The sequence below is a fragment of the Drosophila bipectinata genome, chromosome 2R (assembly GCF_030179905.1).
Source record: "Drosophila bipectinata strain 14024-0381.07 chromosome 2R, DbipHiC1v2, whole genome shotgun sequence".
Taxonomy (NCBI): domain Eukaryota; kingdom Metazoa; phylum Arthropoda; class Insecta; order Diptera; family Drosophilidae; genus Drosophila; species Drosophila bipectinata.
Genome location: NC_091737.1, coordinates 4,183,534 through 4,206,633, shown reverse-complemented (window position 1 = coordinate 4,206,633; position 23,100 = coordinate 4,183,534). Strand labels below are relative to the sequence as shown.

Here is a 23,100-nt window from a genome sequence, read left to right as displayed (position 1 = left end):
TAAAAATCTGCAGAAATTTACATTAGCTAACAAAAAAAAGGGGCGGTGCAACGCCCTTTATTTTTCTATTGGTATATGATATCGGTTTTTATTGGTAAATGATTATTGGCAAAAAACAGTTGTCAAATATTTTGCTCCGATATTGAGTTATTAATTTATGTCACAAAAACTGGTTAAATTCCCCCTAAAGTGATGTAGGGACAAGCAGTTAGTGCAGGCTTGTAGTCTTGTAATCTTTTGAGTTTTTTGGTTTGGAGTCATATTATAATTATATTATTGGGTATTATAATTTTGGTCAAAAGTGTGCAACGCAGTGAAGGAGACATCTCCGACCCTATAAAGTATATATATTCTTGATCAGGATCACCTCCTGAGTTGATATGAGCATGTCCGTCTGTCCGTCTGCCTGTCTGTTTCTACGCGAACTAGTTTCTCAGTTTTAAAGCTATCGTCTTGAAACTTTGCACACACCCTTCTATCCCTTGCACGCAGTATATAAGTCGGAACGGCCCGGATCGGCCGACTATATCCTATAGCTGTCATATAACTGATTGATCGGAATTGGTGTAACTTTAGTGTTTTTAGAGTCAGAGAGTTCATATTTGACACGAAAGCTATTTTTGAAATTTCATAAGGATCGGCCGACTATATCCTATAGATGCCATATAACTGAACGATCGGAAATAGTATTTGGTAGAATTATCAACTTTCGTATTTTTTAAGATATAAGCTTGTACTCCTGTTGTCGCGCTGCTGGCGATTCCGCTACCCTCCGCACTTTTGCCTTGAGAAACACCCCCTTGGGTCGACTACGACTGGTCAGACGGTTGGCTACGGTCGGTCGCCTCCGCTACACCGGGACACTGTGCATACGCTCCAGTGCCAGGTTTGGAAGTTTGTTTGCTGACTGCCGCCTCCGCTACACTGGGACACCGTGCATACGCTCCGGCGCCAGGTTTGGAAGTTGCCGTGTGACGTCTCCGCTACACCGGGACACCGTGCATACGCTCCGGTGCCAGGTTTGGAAGCCGCCGTGTGCCTGACCGTATGTCGCGCTCCCGCTACACCGGGACACCGTGCGTACGCGCCGGCGAACCCGAGTTTGTAGTTTTCTCACTTGGTCTGTGATTTGGACGCGAGTTCTCGAGTCGGCCGATCCTTGTTTCGCAGGACAAGGCCTGTTGGTTGCGTTTCCAGGAGTCGGCAAGACGTACGCCAGACTTATCCTTTCTTCACTTCATTGCAAGGCTACCTGCCGTGTTCGGGAATGGCCCTACTCGACTCTGGCGCCCCGGGCTCGTAGAGGAAACCGTCCAGCAACGAATCCTTGTCTCCCTTGTTCTGTACGTCTCGTGGTTACCGGGCGTGTGATCCCAAGTACATAGGCCTCCTTGTTTCGCAGGACAGCGCCTGTTGGTTGTGATTTCAGGAGTCGGTAAGGCATACGCCAGACTTATCCTTTCCTCACTTCCTTGGAACGCTACCTGCCGTTAATCCTGCTTCCACAATCACGCGACTTTCCCGTTGGCGGGTCGCTGTCCGTGGCCCCTCGTTTCCCCCGGCCACGGATCTCTGCTGCTGGTATGTGGTGCACCGGTGCTTCCAGGGCCTGCTGCACTCTTCGTCGCACCCCCCCTTTGCTCCTCTGCGCATCGTGCTGATTCTCCCACTGGACTACTTTCTATGGGTGCCTATGTACCCCATTCCATGTTTTTTATTTTTTGTTGTTGTTGTTTTTTTTTTTTTTTTTTTAATAATCTTTTTTTGCTTTGTTTTTTCTTTTTTTTTAAATTTCTTTTTCTTTATTTATTTATCAATTATTATTTTTTTTTTGTGTACATATATGTATATGTATTTATTTTTTTCAGTTAAAATTTGTTCTATTTTAATATTTTGTTTTGTTTTTTTTTCTGTTTTTGTTTTCTTCTTTTTTTTTTTATATGACCCCCTCATTTTTACTCGGATGTTTTCTAAACCTAATGTATTTTTTTTTTTTTTTTTAATTAATTGTTTTTTTTATTTCTAAGTTTTTCCTTGATTCATACTTCTTTTTCTAAACTTTCCTCATTACCGTCACGCCGTTGGCACCTCCTCGCACCCGGAAGCATATGGCTCCAAACTGCTCCATCACACACCACCGTCCGGTTTGTCCGCGCCGCCTCTCCACCTCCGCCACCCTCGCCACACTTTCTAATGCACGCCTGCGCATCGTGCTGATTCCCCCACTGGACTACTTTCCCAACGTTTCCCCGAGACCCGTTACGTTCCACGTCGATTCCTTCTTCCCCCGGGTGGCGCCGTTTACCCTTTCACCGGCCACCATTACGTTCCACGTGGATTCCGTCCTCCCACGGGTAGTCCTTCACCGGAACCCACGGTAACTGGCTTTCACCTTCCCCCAACCCCCCGTACTGATCCTGGCGACATTCCCTTGGGCTGCCCGGGTTGATGACCGGTGGTTGACCCCCTTTTTCCGCCTCCTCGGCCCTGAAGCTGGCTCTAGCTCTGCAGCCGGGCAGCTTTGCGGAGTTCTACAATAAATGTATCCGCGAAGGAACTTTTGCCACCAGGTGGAAGGTACAGAAGCTCCTGCTGCTCCTCAAACCACGGAAACCAAGGGAGGAGGCGTCGTCCTATAGGCCAATCTGCCTGCTGGACACAACGGGCAAGGTCTTCGAAAGGGTGATCGCGGCGAGGCTCGAAGCTGCCATAGAGGAGGCGGGAGGGCTGTCTCCCAAGCAGTATGGCTTCCGGAAGGGAAGGTCTACGGTAGATGCCATAGCAGAGGTGGTCGGCATTGCTCGCAACGCAATAGCGGGAACCAGGAGGAAAGGTGGCTCCAAGCAATACTGCCTGATAGTCACCCTGGACATCAGGAACGCTTTCAACACCATTTTTTCCGATTTTGCAAACATTTTTTATTTTTAGGACATAACCTGAATTTGGCAAACACAGATTTTTTTGCGAAGTGTTTCGAAGCAAAGGAAAAAGTCGCAAAGGAGAATGCTGCCTTTCATTTTATTAAAGATTCCATCTCAGGAGTGAATTTTGAAGAGTAAAAGCGAGTAAAAAATTTTGCTACCGCTTGACGCAAATGTGGAAGAGGTGCTCTTCTATCTAAAGTCAGTAGCGCCGAAATCATGCAGTTCGGCTAAATTAAAAGCCAGTAGGCCAACACTGCCTTTTCATGCGAAGGGCAATATATCTCGCAGAAAGCACGCTGCAGTGCCTCCAGACTTGTAGTCCAAAAGTATTTCTGCGAGCTACAGATACTTCTGATCCGATCATTTTGCCAGTGAATTTAGATAGAAGAATACAGTGACAGAAAAAAATGTGTCTTCCATTAGAGGTTTTAAACCTATTAGAGGGTTCATCAAATCCCGATGACACCACGGCGGGTGAGGAGGAAAGCTCTTTTGATATTGTGCATTTTGAACATAAATATAAATTGAGTTGGAGAACGAAGAGCTGAACTTTTGTCTTCTATACATTATTAATTGTTCATTCAATACAGGGGCACACGACGCTTTAGATGGATTTTCTTCTTAAAACTGTAATAGATTGTTAAAGGCGTTCCACGCCCACTATTTTCTCTAAAAAATACAACAAAATACTGTCACAGAACTAGTTAATAAGTACTCTAAAAATCTGCAGAAATTTACATTAGCTAACAAAAAAAAGGGGCGGTGCAACGCCCTTTATTTTTCTATTGGTATATGATATCGGTTTTTATTGGTAAATGATTATTGGCAAAAAACAGTTGTCAAATATTTTGCTCCGATATTGAGTTATTAATTTATGTCACAAAAACTGGTTAAATTCCCCCTAAAGTGATGTAGGGACAAGCAGTTAGTGCAGGCTTGTAGTCTTGTAATCTTTTGAGTTTTTTGGTTTGGAGTCATATTATAATTATATTATTGGGTATTATAATTTTGGTCAAAAGTGTGCAACGCAGTGAAGGAGACATCTCCGACCCTATAAAGTATATATATTCTTGATCAGGATCACCTCCTGAGTTGATATGAGCATGTCCGTCTGTCCGTCTGCCTGTCTGTTTCTACGCGAACTAGTTTCTCAGTTTTAAAGCTATCGTCTTGAAACTTTGCACACACCCTTCTATCCCTTGCACGCAGTATATAAGTCGGAACGGCCCGGATCGGCCGACTATATCCTATAGCTGTCATATAACTGATTGATCGGAATTGGTGTAACTTTAGTGTTTTTAGAGTCAGAGAGTTCATATTTGACACGAAAGCTATTTTTGAAATTTCATAAGGATCGGCCGACTATATCCTATAGATGCCATATAACTGAACGATCGGAAATAGTATTTGGTAGAATTATCAACTTTCGTATTTTTTAAGATATAAGCTTGGGACTTTTTTTAGTTAATTGGTTTTATTATGATCTAATCATAAGGATCGGCCAACTGTATTCGATGTTTGCGATATATATCCGGATTTAACTGCAAGGGTATATCAACTTCGGCTCCGCCCGAAGTTAGCTTTCCTTTCTTGTTTTTTTTTTATGTCTATTAGAATAGGATCCCGTTAAATCAGTGGTCGGCACCCCAATACATTTATATGATTTTAACGCATTAGTATTTGTAAGGAATAGCAGAAAGTAAGCTGTGAGCATGACGTTTCACACATTTATACTGTGTGTGTGTGGCAGAGCTCGGGCAGAGAAATTTCCTATGCCCTCGGGATAGGGCCGTGCCGACCACTGCATTAGATTGTTGATTGTGCATAGCACTGTAACAAAGATGCAACCAAAAACTTAAAACTTTGGACTTACAACTTTAAGCTTTAAACTTTAAACTTTGACGGTATGGATTTTCAGCAAACAAATTTGTGTTGCATTCTTTTGCGCTTGGGCAAGACAACAACAACAAACCTACGGCCATACTGTCAATACTAAAATTTCAATTATTCCACTAAAAATTATCCTCTTGAAATTATCCGATTTGATTTGTAGCTGTAAATAAGCCATTGGAACAGTTTGGCATTAAGACATTTTCCAAAACCATTAAAGAACTGGCGCTAACTTCAGGTATCTGTTTTGGGGGCGGTAGTGGGCGTGCCAAAATTTTGACAGAAACTTGACCTGCGCGGATATCACACGATCCCAAGTTCCTAATCCGATAGTTCTATCTCTTATAGTTCAGATTCACGAGTTCAAAATGTAAGCCTGTTTGTATGGGAATTGTATTGTATGTTTGTATTGTATATCTATCTATCTATATATCTATATATATATACAAAAATGCTCTGTTCGTATCTACTTCCTTTATAGTTGCCAAGGGCAACCGTATTGAAAGAAGAAATTGGAGACTATTATTTTAATTACCTATTTTGTTCAGTTTCAGTAAGAAACGAAGTCATCAGTACATTGTCGATATGTATGCAAAAATTGAAACAGAACGTTTGCTGTTCCTCTGATTGAATCAGACAAAACTTCGGCCGAGATCGTCCGACTATATTCTATAGCTGCCATATAACTGATTGATCGGAAATGAAATAACTTTGGTGTTTTTAGAGTTAAGGAGTTAAAAGAGCTATTTTTGGCAAAATAATACGATATGCCAAATTTCATAAGGATCGGCCGACTACATCCTATAGCTGCCATATAACTGAACGATCGGAAGTGACCCAACTTTTGTTGGACACTTTGCACACACCCTTCTTTCCTTATAAGTCGGAACGGTCGGGATCGGCCGACTATATTCTATAGCTGCCATATAACTGATTGATCGGAAATGGTATAACTTTGGTTTTTTTAAAATAGAGAGTTAAAAGAGCTATTTTTGGCAAAATAATACGACATGCCAAACTTCATAAAGATCGGCCGACTATATCCTATAGCTGCCATATAACTGAACGATCGGAAGTGACCTAACTTTTGTGTTTTTGAAGATAGAAAGCTGGAGCTTAGTACAGATTCGATTCTTGGTCTGTTGATCCAACATACGAAATTTCATAAGGATCGGCCGACTAGTGTCCTAAAGCTGCCATATAACTGAACGATCGGAAATGACCCAACTTTCGTGTTTTTGAAGATAGAAAGCTGGAACTTAGTACAAATTATATATTTGGTCAGTTAATCCGACCTACCAAATTTCAAAACGATCTGTCGACTATATCTTATAGCTGCCATATAACGGAACGATCGGAAATGGTTTTTGGTAGAAATACCAACTTTCGTATTTTTAAAGAAAGAAGTTTAGGACTTTTTTTTTAATGTATTTTATTGTAATTATTTGGTTTTATTATGATATTCTCATAAGGATCGACCAGCTATATCCGATGTTTGCGATATTTATCCGATTTTAACTGCAAGGGTATATCAACTTCGGCTACGCCCAAAGCTAGCTTTCCTTTCTTGTTTATTTCATAGAAAAGTATTTTTGTTTGTTTTCTAAATAAATAAGATTGATTGCTCTCTATACATATGAGAAAAAAAATGTTTTTTTTTAATTATTTAATCGATGTTTTGTTTTTAAACATCGAAAATAATCGACTTATCGATAATCGATATGCACTGAGAATCGATTTTTCCCAGCTCTACTGTAGAATAGAGCTGGGATACTATCGATGGTCGCGCCATTCGATGGTTTCGATGTTTTCAATCAAAAATTCGATAGTATCGATAGTATAGTCATATTTACTTCATTTTTTCCCATACATAGTGTTTACGTGAGGGGCCGTTGTGCCGCAACTTTAAGGGGGCATCCGCGCTGAAGAGCGCACCAGCACTGAAGAGCGCACCCGCGCTAAAGAGCGCATCCGCGCTCGCCCCTCTTTGCGCTCTCGCTCCTTCGTCGGTCGTCGTTGATCGTATTCTTTTCTATTACCGTTGCCTGTTTTCTTTCTAAGTTTTGAATTTGATGTACGCAGCCAATAAATCTGAACGCGTTTTTTACTTGAACTGAAGACGCCCCCGACTTGTTATCATTTCATCCCCATTTCTGGAGTCTTTTGCGGAACCAACGCCCCCCTACAAACATTGGTCCTTCGAGCCGGATATTTACTGGATTTTCTTCTGCCAGCAGTTCTCGGCATTGTTCCGCCAAAAGATACGTACATTTTTCCGTCTCCACCTCTCTGCCGGTCTTCAGCAGTGATCCGAACATTAAATTTCGTTCACACTGCTGCAAGATTGTTTTTCCCTCCGTGTCAACTCCAAGTCCGAGTTTTCCGACACAACGGCTGAGATTTACTAATAATCTATAATCTTAAAATTCTGCAAATTTTTCCATCCGTCTCCGTTTTGTGTGCTGCCCATATTCCTCGCCGTTTTCGGCCTCTCCGTTATCCATTCGCTTGCCAACGGTTGAGGCATATGTGCATCCACATACATACGTACGCACGTACATATTATTTTTGGTGAAATTAATCCGCGAAAAACTCGCAAGTGAACAGTGAAATTGTGTGGTGACAAAAAGAAGGCATAATTAATATTGGCCACCGGTGTGAATTAGTTCCGGAATTTCCAAATTCACCGAACAGTCCGCCGCTGTCGTAATATTTGTTTTTTATCTCCCTCAATCAGTGTCATTTTTTACACCACATAACTTTTCTATTCCCCCAATTATACAGTCCACTTATCAAAGCTCCACTGTGCCAACATATGCCCACATGCCCTTACATATATCCGTACCTGCATGCATGTCCATATATTTTCTGCCTCCCATTCCAGGAAATATATAACCGATAAAATTTAAAATATACAGTCCACTTATCGACGTTCCACTGTGCCATCATATGCTCCACATGCCCTTGCCCTACTTGCATGCATGTCCATATATTTCTAAATATTTTCTGCCTCCAATTTCAGGAAATATATAGACGATAAAATTTTAAGAAAATTTAAATTTTTTAAAACCAACAATTATAAACCGCCATTTCACTAAAAATCCGTGATTGTGTCGCTTAAATTCTCGACCTAGCCGTGTTGTGTTTTTCGGTTCTGCTTTTTTTCCTTTGAGGTGGGTACAGGGTGCCCACGGCATAACCGGCTGAGAAACAAAATAGATTAAAAGAAAATCAATTAATTATAAATGTTTGTATTTATAATTATAACTAACTTATATTATATATTATAACTTATTATAACTAATTATTATCGAGCAAAGGGCCAGGGTTTTTAATTCACCTTTCCGGCCACTCAATAATAAAAGTCAAAAATTTAATTATCGAAAAAAATTATAAATAATTAATTTAATTATCCACCTTCTGTCCGAATAGAGCCGCGGTTTTAATTCCACCTTCCCGGCTTCGTGTTAATTAAATTCAATTAGTTAAAGATTTAGGTTTCAATTCCTCCGTTCCAGCTTCGTGATAATTAACCTCAATTGATTAAAAATAAAGATTATAATTAATCATAATTATAACTAAATCCGAGCCAGTTAGCCAAAAATTAATTAATAATTTTTTGTGTGTTAAATTCAAGCCAAAGTTAAGTCCACCTTCCGGCTCCGCAAATTCGAAAATAATTAAGAACTTTATATCTCAGTATATATTAAATTCAGTACGAACCACACAAGTCGAAATATGCATACATATATAGACCGTCATCATTTTTTTCCGAACAAGCATGAATTTTCCGGTACTTTTTCCATTTTTCGTACCTCCAACGCTGCTTCTACTCCGCATCAGGCAACATCCGCCTACAATCCGAGCAAACCTCGTCTCCTTTTGGATTTTTTCTGGTGCCTGAAGTTTTTCTTTCCACATTCGAATTGTGCCGCACACGACTTTACTTTCCACATCGGCGCCACTAGTTCGCACTTGCTCCTTGTAATTGCTTTTCATCGGCGATCTCACCGTTCTCATCACGTTAGTGCGACCGGCCACCACTTCGTACGAGGCACCCATTGCGCGAGTCAGTCGACAAGCGCTGACCAGCGGATTGGACTCTGAGAATGCCCACGGGAGACGACAAAAAGCCGCGTTCGATCCCAGCCATCCGTTTGGACAGATCTCAATCCGAATCTCCGCGGACGCCTCTTTTGAAGCCTAAGGCTACCAGTGCCAGTTCAAGGGCAAGGAGTGAGGAATCCGTCAATACAACCCCCGGTCCTTTACAGAGGCAGACTCGCTCCGTTGCGAAAATGGCTCCAAGTGCGGTCAAAGTGGCGTTGAAAAAGTTCATCGCCACAACAGATCGAATTAGCCAATTTGAGGCTAACATAAGTACTCCGGGCGCCCCAGAAACGGAAATAGGCTCCCAATACATGTGCGAAGTCCATCGGGACCAAATTCGGGCACTATGGGAGAAGGTGGAGAAGTACTATGAGAGCTGCTCCGATTTGCTAGCCGTGTCCGACGACAATGCGGCCGCCTCGACAGTGCTGGAAGCGAAGTACAGCTACTGTTACTCCGTCTATTCGAGATGTATTGCCCAGCTTCGGGAGAAAATTGCTTCCCAATCCACTCAGGCTCCCGTCAATGTCGACACGCCCGCGCCTACAGGCTGCCGGTTACCTCCCGTGGATACCGAGGTCTTCGCGGGTGATTATCTTCGGTGGCCCACCTTCAGAGACTTGTTTACGGCCATTTGCATCCAAAACTCGCGGCCCACCCCGGTAAAGAAGTTGTTCCACTTATTGTCCAAAACAAGTGGTGACGCCCACGCCATTGTTTTTAAGGCTCCGCTTACCCATGAGGGGTTTGTCGCCGCATGGCAAAGCCTCACAGACCGCTTTGAGAACCGGCGGCTATTGGTCAACAGCCAGTTGAAGATTCTTTTCAACATCCAGGCTATTTCTCAAGAGTCCGGGGTCGCGCTGAAGAAGCTGCAAGCTTCCATTCAGAGTTGTTTGACAGCCCTAGAAATGTCCTCCGTTAATGTTGAGGCTTGGGACTTTCTCCTTGTATTTATGATTTCGTCAAAGCTCCCCAAGGTCACACTTTGTATGTGGGAGCAATCCGTACATAATAAGGCCGAGATTCCAACATGGAAGGAATTAGATAACTTCCTGATAGAGCGCCATCGCACTCTGGAGGCCATCGACGACGTCAGGCCTAGTGGCTCTGTGCAATTTCCGCCAAGGGCGGGACTTCCTACTGCCTCTGCTCGGAGGCTCACTTCATACGAGACTCGAGTGGTTCCGGGCCAAAAGGGCTGTGATCTCTGTTCGAGGGAGGACCACCCCATTCGCTTATGTCCGCGTTTCCTAGAAATGGATGTAAATGGGCGCTCTCACTACATAACGAGGAAGCAGTTATGTTTAAACTGTTTTGCCCGAGGGCACCAGCAGCGAGACTGCACGAGCGCCCATACCTGCTTCACATGCCACAGCAGACACCACACCCTCTTGCACCGCGGCAATCCATTCGTAACCGCTCCAAGTCCGCCTACGCAGCTTACCGCTCCAAGTCCGCCTACGTCAACAAACAGTTCAGAGGATCAGTCGAATGTGCAGGTGTGTTTCGCTTCCGGGTCAGGAGCCGTCCTACTGGGCACGGCCCTTATCAACGTGTGCCATTTGGGGTGCACCGTCCAGGCACGAGCACTGATAGACTCAGCGTCCGAAGCGACGTTCATAACGGAACGACTGTTCAACCTCGTCAAGCCTCCCTTCAAGACGATTCAAGCCCAAGTTTCCGGCCTCAATCAGACCATTTCCGCGCAGTCTACTAAATTGTGCCATTTTTCCATTCGATCGCCGTCTAGACCCGGGCTATAATTAGAGACTGCGGCTTACGTTCTTCCGCAGTTGGCAGGAAATCTGCCGTCATATCCGATTTCGCGATATCTTCTCAAGGGGCTGCCCGACATTCCCCTGGCGGACCCCAACTTCTTTGAGAGCTCCCAAATCGATGTGTTATTAGGAGCTGACATTCTTCTGTCCATTCTCCTCTGTAATTCCAAGGCTAACACCTGCGGGTCGCTTCTCGGTCAGGAGATCATTTTTGGATGGGTGCTGACAGGCCCATTGTCTCCAGCTAACCCCCGCAGCGTGTCTGTTTTTTCCGCACGAGTTGCCCGCAGCCTCGGTGACTCACTGGTTCAGGGTTTCGATTCAGGATGCGAGCACAACTCTGTCTCGACTCCTTCTTCGATTTACACATCGCATCACGCTGCACGGTGGCAATCAGCTGATGATCCGACTGATCCGGGCCAAATTCTGGATTCCAAGGTCATATTCAGCACGATGTCGCCACGCCCACGCAACGCCCAGTCACTGGAGAGCAGATGTACTCGAGGTACACAATCCTCCCGATGCCGAGTCTGCAATGGGATCCATCCATTGAAGAGGTGTCGGCGCTTGCTACGCCTTAGTGTCGAGGAGCGGCTCCGAGCGGTTCTCGTGAACCGCTATTGCTCGAGCTGCCTGGCCCACGAGCACTCCGACGGATCCTGTCGGCGTGGGGACGGCTGTAAGACGTGTGGTCAGGATCACCACACGCTGCTGCACCCCGTGAACAAGGAGCACCGGTCACCGCCCGCGGGAGACAGTACACGGGGTGTCTCGCTCTCTCGTCGGCCGTCATCCGCCAACTCCCGGCGCGGTTCGGGTGCATCTCGCCCTGCGTCCGCCATTTTCCGGCATTCCCAAACCGATCCACGGCCGCCGACTTCCCGGCACTCTTCGATAACTCCTCGGCATTCTTCCGCCACTGGCCGGCAGCCGTCAAGTGCTCCACTGCATTCGTCCGCCACCCATCGAGTGCCGTCCACCGCTCGTCCGCCCGCGTCATCCGCGCCTAAACAATGTTCCGCCTCTCCTCGAGGGCCCTCGCAGGACGCGGTCGCTGCGCCCACCCTATCGTCGCTGCTGAACCGGAACAGCGACAACACCGGGACCCGGATCTTCGACACGGGGGCCTTCATCGACCCGTGTACGCCCTCTAGCTGCAGTGACGCATAGCTAGCGACGAGGGATCTGTTGCAACCCGAGCGAATGCAAGGGGGGGAGGATGTTTACGTAAGGGGCCGTTGTGCCGCAACTTTAAGAGCGCACCCGCGCTGAAGAGCGCACCAACACTGAAGAGCGCACCCGCGCTGAAGAGCGCATCCGCGCTTGCCCCTCTTTGCGCTCTCGCTCCTTCGTCGGTCGTCGTTGATCGTATTCTTTTCTATTACCATTGCCTGTTTTCTTTCTAAGTTAAGTTTTTAATTCGATGTACGCAGCCAATAAAGCTGAACGCGTTTTTTACTTGAACTGAAGACGCCCCCGACTTATTATCATTTTATCCCCATTTCTGGAGTCTTTTGCGGAACAAACGCCCCCCTACAAACACATAGGGTTTTTTGTTTTTTAAGCTATATACATAATAAAAAAGAGAAAATAAAGATCAAAATTATTCTATCTTATCAATAACATAAATTATAAGGTAGCTTCAACAGAGATCAAGAGATCTTCATGAGAGATACAAAATTCAGGTCATTTTTGATATAAAATTAAAAAACAAAAAAAAAAAATTTTTTTTACCATAAAAAAATTATGGTAAAAAGACCATAATTACACTACCTTAAAAAAAGTTTTACAATCTTCACGCTTAAATAGTACATTGATATATATATCGCAATATTAATTGACGTGATTTTTCCACAGATAAAAAGGACGCACATGATTCACGCTAATCTAGTCCCCACAAAAAGGGGAAAACGTGGTGCTTCTGGAAATTTAAAAGTCAAGTCATTATATACCATAAATAAAGTCTTATGTGAAAGTAAGAACTGAAGAGAGCTATCAAAGAAAACAAATTTAAATGTAAAAATAATGTAAAAATATGTACATGTATGATGTAATATGTAATGTAAAATGTAGAAATAAAATTTCTAGTATTTAGAAAAGTTTACCCTCAATTTAAGGATTTTGTTATATATTGTAGAAAGGGGTTTCTTAATTTTAGGGCGCCTTGCCCTGTAGAGGTGGAGAAACATCGATGTTCGCGGACATCGATGTTTTTGGCGCAAAACATCGATGAAACATCAATGTTTTAAATAAAAAACAAAATTAAGTGCTTTTGGTTCATTTTAAGTTGTAATAAAGTAAAAAAAAAAGTATAATTTCCAACATAAACAAAATGATCCATTTTATTATTTACCTTGAAAATAAAAACAAAACTAAAAAGATAAAACAAATTGTTATATACATTCCACTTTCTTTATACTAACACCACACTATTCTTCTATAGTATTCTTAATTTACTATTATATACATATGGTACATATATACATATGTACATATTATTTATATGTTTTTTTTTGTTAAGAAATAAAAGTTTGTCGACAACGGTCGATGATAGCCGAGTCCGTCGGTCGCTTATGAGTTGCCCAAGGTGATGGTTTTGGATTTGCCTTCTTCTGTTTTCAATTTAATATTGTTAATTTTATGATGCAGTTCGCAAATAACTGGCATATTTAAAGAAACTGATACTTTTTGATTTGATGAAACAGAAATCGTAGCGTCTTCAAAGGGGGATAGCAATTTCGATATGTCTTGTAAAATGTCGACTTCTGATGCAGAGAAGGGCGGTGGAACGTTATGCGAAGATATATAAGCCAATGTAATGCATTTCAAATGCGCTGTTCCAGTGAGTTGGCATTTCTAACAGCAGAGTATAGGGACTATCTCCCTGTGCTTCTTTGAATTTCGCGGATAGGATAGACTTACATTTTGAAAGGATTGGATCGATATCTGGCAATTTAAAGAGATCTTGAACAAGAAGGTTGATTGTGTGAGCTACACAGGGTAAGTGTTTATATTCCAACAAACGACATGCTTTTAACATGGTCGAGTCATTGTCGGTTACAACACAAACAATCTTATTTCCAACTCCCCAATCATCAAGCATAGCCTTTAATCAGTGGCGGATTTAACAGGTGGGCAAAGGCGCGCTTGCCCACTGGGCCCCCCCGACGAAAGGCTTTCAGGGCCCCTCTTGCTGAAAGTTACACCTTCGATTTCTTTTTTAATTAAATTTTTTTCCATATTACGGCGTCGATATTAAACGTTTTGTAAGTTTTTCCGATAGGGAAAGCACCTCGACGGCAAGAACCAATCAAAAATATTTCAAAAACAAGAAAGGAAAGCTAACTTCGGGCGGAGCCGAAGTTGATATACCCTTGCAGATACAGGGGATATATATCGCAAACATCGTATATAGTTGGCCGATTCTTATGAGAATATAATAATATAATCCAATTTATTACAATACAAAATCTAAAAAAAGTCCCAAACTTCTATCTTCAAAAATACCAAAGTTGGTATTTTTACCAAAAACCATTTCCGATCGTTCAGTTATATGGCAGCTGTAAGATATAGTTGGCCGATCGTTATGAAATTTGTTAGGCCGGATTAACTGACCAAAAATATAATCTGTACCAAGTTCCAGCTTTCTATCTTCACGAAAACACGAAAGTTGGGTCATTTCCGATCGTTCAGTTATATGGCAGCTATAGGATATAGTCAGCCGATCCTTATGAAATTTGGCATGTCATAATGTTTCGCCAAAAATAGCTCTCATGTCAAATTTGAACTCTTTAACTCTAATTGGGGGTATGGGGTGACAGGGGGGGCCCTGAACAAATTTGGCCCACTGAGCCTTTTTCCTTAAATCCGCCACTGCCTTTAATGTTTCGAAAATATTGCTTGTGATTTTTTTTAACGATTTTATGCACGTCCACATGCATACATACATACTTGCATTCATTTTTACCTTTGCATTAAACTGTGGTTGTACTTTTGAATTAATATGATAAATTTTTATAGGAACAACAAACTAGCAGCCACGATCGGATGAGGAGCCAAAGAGGAGGAAGCGTGATGTATCTATAGCTTGGAATCATTTCAAAAAAACAGTCGAGAAAACTCATGGAATTTGCAACTACTGTGGTAAGGCTATAAAGACAGCGGGCAACACCACAAATCTTATGGACCATTTGAAGCACGTTCATGGTGATCGCCTAAAAGTCGGAACTGGCCAATAATCAACAGCAATGGAAACTTTTCTTGCAATATCTCATGCATTTTACAATAGTGATTCCGCTCGAAAACGTAACCTGGATAATAAGGTTATGAACATGATTGCAGTCGATGTTCAACCTTTTTCCATGCGTTGAGGACGAAGGTTTTAAAGAGCTCATGAATGAAATGGACCCGCGCTATAAGTTACCTAGTAGATCACACCTGCGCGATGTAGTTCTGCAAACCCAATAAGATTCTCTAAAAAACAAGCTCTATTCCATTCTGATAGACATTGATTTTCTGGCCATTACGACGGACCTTTGGACTTCTAGAGCACATGAAGGCTACATTACGATTACATGCCACTTTGTCTCAAAATAGCTTCAAGCTTGAATCTGCAGTTCTAGCAACAAGACAGCTCCTCGATGCAAGTAATCACAACGCAAGCAATATTTCCGAAATATTAAAGGCTATGCTTGATGATTGGGGAGTTTGAAATAAGATTGTTTTTGTTGTAACCGACAATGACTCGACCATGTTAAAAGCATGTCGTTTGTTGGAATATAAACACTTACCCTGTGTAGCTCACACAATCAACCTTCTTGTTCAAGATCTCTTAAAAATCTGTCCATGTCTAATCGCCTCCACACTCACGCCAACACCACCAACAAGTATCACTAAATTTAAAATATTCTGTTAGTAATTTATAATGAAATAATGGAATAAAATGATATACTTACAAGTTATTCGTCAATCTTCCTCGAAGTGCTTTAGAGATGGAAAAACATCGATGTTGCCTGGTAAAACATCGATGTTACCAATGTTTCAAAAACATCGATGTTGGCATCGATGGCCTAAATTTTATGGTGCGGTGCTATTGAAGACAAAAATAGGGCGAATTTCTAAATATTAGGGTTAATTTTATTTTGAGTGCACATGCAGCTGGGATAGATAAACGATTACGCCGATTGGTTTTTACCACGGACATCCAAACCAGAAACGAGCTGCATCAGGAACTCAAAGGCTTTTCGTTTGATGCCAGACAGAGCCAGCAGGGAGACAACGTAACAGTACCACAACGAAAAAGAATCAGAGCTATGCCTCACATCACGTGTCACAACTGTGGCAAACCCGGCCACAAGAAGGCGGAATGTCGAACAAAAAGACAACTCAGCGTCAGCAGCCCCGTAATCAACAATCTGGATAAACTGGAGGAAGAAATCGATCATCCGTAATCTGTTACAAATGTGGAAAATGTGGACATGTATCTACTGTAGCACTTTACAGATTACGGCAAATGTTTTGAATTGTGAGCGTTCACTTAAAATATTATTTAACGTAGTTCTAGATAATCATATTCAATCTGAAGCTTTGATTGGTCGCGAAATTTTGAGCCAGAGCAGAAATTTTTAGCATCGGCGTGACAATTACATCAAGCGCGCATACTTTGTTTAGTGAAAAGTCTATATTACCTGTCGTAGTATCCGAATGTACTCCTGACCTGGCCGATGTGGATACCGATTTGCATGGACCAGATAAAGATAGACTGCTATCAATATTAAAAAAATTCTCAAATTCGTTCATAAACTGTATTCCACCCTTTTCGTTTGAGTATGGAGGAAAAAGAAAAGGTTAGACATTCCTCTCCTTTTGCGAGTCCGATTTTACTTGTCCGAAAGAAAAATGGTACAGACCGTCTCTGTGTTGACTATCGAGAGCTTAATGCCAATACTGTTTTCGACAATTATCCGTTGCCACTTAAATCTGACCAGATAGCTAGGTTGAGTAAGGCTAGGTTTTTTCACGTGTATTGATATGGCCAGTTGATTCTATCAGATCCCAATACATGCAAACTCTATTGAACGGACGGGTTTTGTAACCCCAGAACGACAGTACGAATACTTGGCTATGCCTTCCGGGCTTAAAAATGCGCCTTCCGTATTCCAAAGGGCTATTAATAGTGCCTTAGGTGATCTGGTTTATAATATGCCATTGTTTATATGAAAGATGTAATCCGAATCAGGATTTTCTTTCAAAATAAAGAAATGTTCCTTTCTAAAATTTTTGTGCAATACGAAGTTAGAGCAGGTGAAATTCGACCGAATCCTGGGAAAGTACAAGCTCTAGTTGACTTACCGCCCCCGCAATCCGTCACTCAACTGTGACAATTTATTGGACTGGTCTCGTTTTTTCGTCAATTTGTACCCAAGTTTTCACAGTTGCTAAAACCCCTCTATGCTCTTACTTCAAATGTAAATTTTATGGAAATTAGAGCATAAGAAAATACGACAGAAAGTGATTTGTATCCTGACTAGTGAACCTGTTCTTACTATCTTCGATCCCCAATTACTCATTGAACCTCATACTGATGCATAAAATTGCATAAAATTGCATTGCAAATTTATTGCATAAAATCGAACACAAGCCACGAGTTATCAAATACTTTAGTAAACGGACCTCGCCAGCGGAACCGCGTTACCATTCATACGAACTGGAAACACTTGCAGTTTACAACTCTATTAAACATTTTCGCCATTACCTACATGGTCGACTTTTAGTTGAATTTACTGACTGCAATTAAAAGCCTCTCGCACAAATGCAGAACTCCGAGAGTCCATAGGTGGTGGTCATACATGCAATCTTTTGAGTTTTATATTCAGCATAGGCCAGGTGAAAGAATGGCTAACGTAGATTTTCTGTCCCAAAATCCTATATCAAAAGATCGCATCAAGTGAAAAAGTACAGTGGAAAAACATATGAATATGACAGAGATCACTGACCATTGGTTGTTAGCTGAGTGGCAACGCGACGAGGAAACGTCGTCTATTGTTTCTAAATTGTGTAACGATGATCTTGCTGAGGATTTGGCAAAAACGTATGAATTAAGGGCAGGAACACTGTATAGGAAAATTCAAAGGAATGGGAAAACTCGTAGCCTCCGTATTATTCCAAAGCCAATATTATATATATAATATATAGCCAATATATTATATGTCCTCTACATAGCAGATATCCCGACAAGCACACGTCTAACAACATCCACGTTTGCCGATGACACAGCTATTCTTAGCCGCTCAAAATTCCCGATTCAAGCAACTGCGCAGCTAGCTCTTCATATGGTCGATGTCGAAAAATGGCTGTCAGATTGGCGAATTAAAGTGAACAAACTAAAATGCAAGCATGTTACGTTTACTCTGAACAGGCAAAACTGTTCGCCGATAACATTAAACAACACTCTACTCCCACAAGCAAACGAAGTAACATACCTAGGAGTACCTAGTGAAATCAATATTTAACTGTGCCATTGTAATAAATTTTTCTTCAACTATACTCGAGAAGAAATAAATAATCTCACTGTCCCGCTAAATTAATGTCTTATATGGACAATTCTTCGGATTCTTAGCGTCTGAGATTATTTATTTCTTCCTCTTCCAAATCCTCTTGTTCAATATTAATAACTACTTTTGATTCTGGTTCTTCACCAGTTTTAATTATTACTGACGTATTAAGTATATTAGGTATTGATATATCTAGCTTGAACTTTTCTCTAATAGTTGTTAGATTGGATCTTAGTCTGACCAAAAACTTTAATACTTGAGACCAATGATATTGATTGAACTTATCTCTGTGTTCATATTATATATATTCATATATTAGCATTCGTGCTTCATTAAAGCATTTGACTAATATTTCTACGTGTTTTCTAACTGTGGTTTTCTGTATCGGTCTATTTTGGGTTTGTGACTCATGCGATTTGTCAAAGTCTGCTTTAATATTTGATAATTCTTTTGATAATTCATTTCATTCCATTATATTATGGATATTAATTATTTCTTAGATACCATCAAGACTATTTCTCTAACTATGATTGGGTGGTCATCTATTCTTGATCTAACTTGCACACCCGGAATGGTTGTTCCTTTTTAGGTTGCAGCGCAGTGAAAAACTGGTGAGGCATAACAGTTTTCTAAAGGTGACTGGTGAATCCTTTCGCTGAAGTATGGGTCCCTTTCATATGTTTTACTTATGGCTCTTTGTATATGCTTACATGAATATGCATATATATTATTTTAAATTTACTTTATTTTATTTCATTTTTACTTTGCACACAAGCCAAGCACTCTACCACTCGGCTATTCCTCATTCGTTGTCGCGCGAAAAATGTCTCAAACTTAACTTGTCGCGCAATGGAACCCGCTCGTTCCAGCGGGTTCCACTGCTGGAACCCGCCATAGAAAATTTTTCTTTGTATAAGATGTCCCATCTATGTACTTTATAATCTTTGGTAATATGTTTGTTACTTCTGTATCTACGTTACTTGATTCAACTTTATTTGTAGCATTAGCAGTGGAATCCAATGCCTTAACGTCTGCTAATCCCATTTGGAATTCTTTTTAGAGTTATGATTTGGTTCGAAATCTTTTGGGATTTGAAAAATCTTCTGAAAATTTACTTATTTCATTACTATTCATAAATGGAATAGTTTCTTTACCTATGGGCTTTAATTTAATTCAATGTGTTGACTGAAATTGAAAATTTTTTTTTCAGAAGTTTGTCAGCAACCTGCCTAATTTTTCAGTTTGGCTTTATGGGCCTCACTTCTAGTTAGGCAAAAAGTATTCTGGTAAAATTTCACATACAGTCGGTAATAATTATAATGCAACGCAATACATTAACAATGCAACGAAGTGCGACAAGTAAAATAACAAAAAAAAATAATATTTATTGTTGTTGTGTGCTTTTTGTAGCGCTATCGGTTCTCGATATCCTTGGTCGCACTTGATGCGCCCGACGGGGCCGGTGCTGGGTGCACAGGTCACAAGATTTTCCTCAGGTCCTCGGAGCTGCTAACGTCCTGGGCTTTTGGCCTGGGCGGGGCCGGTGTCTGTCTTTGCACTGCTGTGTTGTTTAATGCAAGTAAATTTGCACGTGGTCCATGGCAGTCGTTCGGGCACACTTCAGTATTTATTTATTATTATTAACAATGATCTGTTATTCTAGAATCTAGATTATTATAACTAATAGTAAGGATAAATTAAGTTAAAAGATATTCCATAATATTGGGATTAGTTTTAGTTGTGAAAGGATCATCAAATTCTTTAGACCAACGTTTGATAAAAGCTAGCACACCTCTGGCTTTATTAACTGTTAGTTTTATGTGTTCGTTGAACGACAACTTATTGTCAAAGAGGACTCCAAGATCGTTAATTAGGGAAATACGGTCAAAGACGTTATTCCCAAGAGAGTACGAAACGATGTGAGGCACACTGCGATTGAACGTCATAACCTTACACTTAGAGCCGTTAAGTAAAAGGAGATTGTTTGAGCACCACAAGAAGACTTCGTTAAGGTCAAATTGCAGGTGTCTATGAAGGAAATGGTCTGAGAAAGAAAGACATAACTTGACATCATCAGCATACATAAATGTAGTACCATAGTTTACAACACTAGGTAAATCGTTAAAAAAAAGAACAAACAGAAGAGGTCCTAAGTGACTACCCTGTGGGACACCAGATGAAACGTTTATAATCTGTGATGAACTGTTTTTAAACAAAACACGCTGCGTGCGGTTCGATAGATAAGAGGTCAACCACTGTACTATATGTGGAGAAAACCCCAAAAGTCACAGCTTATGAAGGAGGAGATGGTGGTTCACAGAGTCAAACGCTTTACTAAAGTCAGTGTACACCACATCAGTTTTCATGCGGCTCAGAAAACCTCTGTGGATAAACGAAGTGAGTTCAAGAAGGTTAGTTGTGGTAGAGCGATGCTTGACAAAACCACGCTGTGAAGTGGAAATAATGCTTTTACAAAAATGTTGCAGTTGGAAAGTAAGTAGCTTAGCAATCCCCCGGTAGTTCTCAATAAGTACTTTAGAGCCTTTCTTGTGAAGCGCAATAATAAAAGATTCGTTCCATCTCTTGGGAAGACATGACAGCTCCAAGGATAGCTTGAATAAGATAGTGAGAGGATAGCAAAGGATATAAGATCAGTACCTTAGAACACAGCTAGGAACATTGTCAGGACCAGCTGAGAATGATATATCTATTGTTGAAAGAGCTTCGAACAGATCCTGAATTCGAAATTTTGAAAAGTAAATGTTGTTTATATGTGGTAATTTATAAGGATAAGAAGAACTGTGGTTATATGAATAAGACGAACAGGTGGTTTGAAAAAATGACGCAAAGAGATTAGCAATACCTTGCTCAGAAGGATGTGAAATATTTTTATATGATAGGGAAGGAGGAAAAAGATTTGATTTACGTTTCATATTGACAAAAGAGTAGAAGGAGCTTGGATCATTACGAAAGTTTAACTTACAATTCCTGATATACTGCTTATAGAGTTGATCGTTGAGAATAATAAACTGGTTGCGAACATAAAGAAAGTTTGACTGGTCCTGACTTAAGAAACTTTTTGTAAGCTCTGGATTTCCTGTTCTTAAGACGAGAAAGGTGTTTATTATACCAAGGTGGTTTTGTAGACAATGATACTGGGACTTCCGGAACAAATTTGTTCAAGGCATTATGAATTATTTCGTAAAACGAATCCGTAGCTGCTTCAATTGTGTTTATAGATGAAAGAACATTCCAATCGATTTCAGCTAAATGATTCCGAAGGGCCATAAAATCAGTCTTTCTGAAGCATTTGAAACGAGGTTTAGCATTAAAGCAAGCATCATTGTGAGGCACATCAATTAACACCGATGCAATAGTGTAGGGTGGTGAAAGTCTTCAGGAAGCGATAGCGGCGGGGACCGAATGACTGTCACAGAGGATGACACATTGGAAAAAATAAGGTCCAGAAATCTGCCATGCGTGTTATGAATTGGATTAATCTGGCGCAGGGCAAGATCGGTTAAGCCATCGATAAAGTCGTTATGACAACTGGAAAGCAAGGAATTGTCTACCTCAGACGGGATCCAGGAAATGATGGGAAGGTTGAAATCTCCCATGATAAGAATTAAATCACGGTCCTTGGCCAACGAAAAAACAGACCTAATGGCATCAAGATGGTGAAAGTACACAATATCTTCAGCCATGGGAGGAATGTAGGAACAGGTTAGGAAAATATGAGATGAGCCAGTTAAAATTTTCACCGTAATGAACCCCAGTTTCTGCAGGGATAGGATTCTGAGCGTCTTTTGCTAGGAATTCATGAATGATACTGTGCTCAGGCCAAGCTACAGGATCAAGTGCTTTTTCAAGGTAGGAATCAGGTAGAACTATTTTAAAAGAAGAAATAGAACGCTTATGCTTAAAGTTAAACTTAAAAACAGCTATTTCATTAGGAGCTACCTTAACATGGTTTAACAGGTAACTCCTGACATCATCAACAGTAGCCGGTATAAGCCGGTATACATCAACATCAACATCAACCGGTATAAGCCGAGAGACAAATATGGCCTTACGAGGAGCCACCGCTTTCAGCGTAAGTCCAGAAGATCTAAATTCAGGCGCCACACCAATCAGAGGCTTTGGAGACATCACAGCAAGAGCAGAGGGTAGGTTGTCCAACGATGGAGGTTGTCCAACGATGTCCAACGATGGGGGCTCCAAGATGATAGGAGGCTCGAGATTTGAACATCTAGGAAACCATTTCTCGTCTGTTTCATAAAAGTCCGCATCTCTGACTCAATATCTCTACAAGCGATGCAAGACCACGTCAGGCCAATTTTCTTGTTGATAAGGTCACTTATCCGTCCATTGTGTCCTCCTCCAGCACATTTAATATGTGAGCAGTTGTTGCATAGCCAACAAGACAGGTATGAGTCTCCCGAGATGGATCCACCAAATTCACATTTTTTTGCTGTGCAAATAAGACTCATTTTTGACGGAATGCAGACCACTGTAGTAGCGTGTAAAGAATTTAGGCTCTCTGAAGCACTCTGTAGCCGAGAGTGGACGATCAAATCGGATGTAAGAGACGACGTTACAAAAGAGATGTGCAACGAAGGCTTGGCGTCGTGAAGAACAACAAACTCCACAGTAACTATGATGTAACGCGTTACGTCCAGAGAGTACAGCTGGGAGAGACTTATGTTGGAGAATATAGTTAAAGCGCAACAGAGATAACTTTAAACGATTAAATGTATAAATTGGAAATAAATAGTTCAATGAACTTATTAACTCAAATTTATTTTTAGAGATTATTCGTTTTATTTCCACTTGTCGCGGAAG

The 23,100-nt window shown here is 41.3% G+C and overlaps 1 long non-coding RNA gene across 4 annotated transcripts in view; it reads left to right on the top strand.

The window, feature by feature from the left end:
* Window positions 1–12,803, top strand: part of LOC138926161 (uncharacterized) — a 94,927-nt gene extending 82,124 nt beyond the window's left edge. The window contains exon 5 of one of the 4 annotated variants that reach the window (XR_011442530.1): window positions 12,563–12,803. This is a non-coding gene — a long non-coding RNA (uncharacterized lncRNA). The remainder of the gene's footprint in view (window positions 1–12,562) is intronic. The other 3 variants (XR_011442531.1, XR_011442529.1, XR_011442532.1) reach the window with 3 other exon arrangements.
* Window positions 12,804–23,100: the final 10,297 nt, after the last annotated feature.